Source organism: Schistocerca cancellata, chromosome 4 (assembly GCF_023864275.1).
Source record: "Schistocerca cancellata isolate TAMUIC-IGC-003103 chromosome 4, iqSchCanc2.1, whole genome shotgun sequence".
Taxonomy (NCBI): domain Eukaryota; kingdom Metazoa; phylum Arthropoda; class Insecta; order Orthoptera; family Acrididae; genus Schistocerca; species Schistocerca cancellata.
Genome location: NC_064629.1, coordinates 771,244,699 through 771,247,545, shown reverse-complemented (window position 1 = coordinate 771,247,545; position 2,847 = coordinate 771,244,699). Strand labels below are relative to the sequence as shown.

The 2,847-nt window shown below is 44.0% G+C and overlaps 1 pseudogene; it reads right to left on the bottom strand.

Annotated features, from left to right (window-relative positions):
• Positions 1–245: 245 nt before the first annotated feature.
• LOC126185971 (5S ribosomal RNA) lies at positions 246–363 on the bottom strand (annotated as a pseudogene).
• Between the last annotated feature and the right edge of the window lie 2,484 nt (positions 364–2,847).

Here is a 2,847-nt window from a genome sequence, read left to right as displayed (position 1 = left end):
TATCAACCACATAGCAGTGTGCTAGCGATCGCCTGCACAGTATAATTCAGAAGATAAAACTAAACAAGCCATGAAGGCCCAACGGTACCGACCTCAGCCCATAGGCGTGACAGGATGCGGATATGGAGGGGCATGTGGTCACCACACCGCTCTCCCGACCATATGACAGTTTCCGAGACCGGAGTCACTATTTCTCAATCAAGCAGCTCCTCAATTCGCCTCACAAGGGCTGAGTGCAGCCCGTTTGCCAACAGCGCTCGGGAGAACGGATGGTCACCCATCCAAGTGCTAGCCCAGCCCGACAGCGCTTAACTACGGTGATCTGACGGGAACCGGTGTTACCGCTGCGGCAACACCGTTGCAAATTCAGAAGATAAAGAGTGGAAATTATATCTCTAGGGAGCCAACAGTTTAGCATGCAACATGCTGCAAACCACTCAGTAACTAGAAACTTATCTCGTCTGTGAAGATCTTTACGTGAGAACTCGAAAATAGAGGAAACTGGTGGTTCCACTCGTATTTTTAACGAATACCAATATAGGTGATACAATAGATTCCAAATCATCCTTGTTGTAATCTTCAGACTGGTTTGATGCAGCTCTCCATGCTACTCTATCCTGTGCAAGTTTCTTCATCTCCCAGTAACCACTGCAACCTACATCCTTCTGAATCTGCTTAGTGTATTCATCTCTCGGTCTCCCTCTACGATTTTTACCCTCCACGCTGCCCTCCAATACTAAATTGTGCAAAGTCATCTAAGTTTTAATATGCATAATCATATGTGTTTTTTATGTCTAGAGAACCATCAAATGTCTCTTCCACCGGTGTTTCACCATTTTGATGCAAACAACACATCACAATCGATGTTCTTTCAACCAAATACGGACGGGGAATGTGCAGAAAGCCAATATACCTCACACTTAAATGAGAGGCCTTGGGCTGCGCGGGATTAACCGAGAGGGTCTTACATCCGGAGAGCGACTACTTTCCGGCGACTAAATCACAGTCGATCATATGGGTCAAAGGTTGGGCGATCGCGTACCTCTATGGGGATGCTGCCAAGTCGCGACTTGACTTTTGGTATTTCTTGCAGCAAGCCCGCAGTGAGGTTCAAAGATGGTCACACTATCGGAAAACCTTTGCCAACTATCTCCAGGCAGTCTTCCTCGACCCATTAAGCAGTTAGGATGCGCCGGGTGCAATCGGTGTGCACATTTGACAGCTGATAATGAACCTCACGCTTCTCTCACCACTCAATATGTGATGCACATACTATACCATGAAATGATCTACATGTTCCTTTTAACAGAATGATCTTTATTGAAAATAAATAAATAAAAACAAATAAATAAATAAAATCCCCGTTCCTTTAAATAAAAAAAAGCTGTGTAAGGAGCTGTAAGAAAAAAAAGCGGTCTAAGGCGCTGCAGTCATGGACTGTGCAGCTGGTCCCGGCGGAGGTTCGAGTCCTCCCTGGGGCATGGGTGTGTGTGTTTGTCCATAGGATAATTTAGGTTACGTAGTGTGTAAGCTTAGGGACTGATGACCTTAGCAATTAGGTTCCATAAGATTTCACACACATCTGAACATTTTTGAGAGGCCTTGGAACTCTAGACCTGTAACAGGTTGTCTCAAATAGGTACAAAACTAGCTAGTCGAAAGCAAGGCAAGTCCTGTTTCAACCAATAAGATAATTTGATAATGAATGAAATATCGGAAATACCTCTTCTTGACAGCTGTAGCTCTGGAAATATCAATTTCCCACTTAAATCTATATCCTCCTTATGACTGGACATAATTTTTTCCATGTAAAATCTTTTATACTCCTACGTCTGGATATGCATTGAAAACGCAATTTTCCACGCCAAATCTATACCTCCCGTATGACAGGACATAGTCTGTTCACTTCCCACCCACATCATTTTCTTTCCACATGTCAGAACACAGACCACAGTAACTTTACACTCCAACAGACACGCATTTCAGACAAGCAATGCAGTTATCGTTAATATGTGTATAATGTCCGAAAAAATTATGGTATGTCTACACTCACACCTGCTAGGTGTCTCGATTCTTCTCTGTTCTAGGAAATTATTTGACATTTAGGTCTTCCAGCTAATCAAATTCGAGAACAGACTGCAAGTATTCTATCAGTGCTTCTGGAAGGTGCTGCATCCCGCCAAGGCTCTCTCAAGCAAGTTTTGTAAAGCACAGGTGTCCGCAGTATGTGATAACCAACAGTGCTCCCACGGACAAAAGGGTTGGAGGGACATCACCGATATGAGCTGGTGTATCACAGTCATAGTAAGACAAAGAACATGTGAGGATCTGCTTATGGGAGCCAGTGAGAAGACGTTTTGCAAATCCGTGATGTTACAGATGTATTGCCTGCCCCGTGTGTACACTATAGCAGATCCAGCTGAACTCTTGCATTTGCATATCATGCAGGTGTTTGCTAAATGAATCTATCGTCCATTACTGTCAGATATAAACGCCAATGCGTACAAATCCCCTCTCCCCATGTCAACTCTATCCTCTCCTTATGGCGAGACATACGTAACTCTGCACAGGAATAGTAGTCTGATAATTTCCCATACATGATGCGTCACCCTCCGGCAGCCCGGGACCTCACGCCGCCCCAGGCTGTGCATTAAATACACTATTATGAGTATCGTGTGTAGTAGGTTTTAACCTCCACTGTGCTGGCACTCGGTAATTTACAAAGCTCTTTTGTTTTTGTTTTTTATATCCCACAGCATACGGCTGTAATTTACTGATAACGTGGTATTCCTCTTCGCGCAGCATGATGTTATTATCTGCAGCAGGTACGTTTAGCCTGATTTTTTT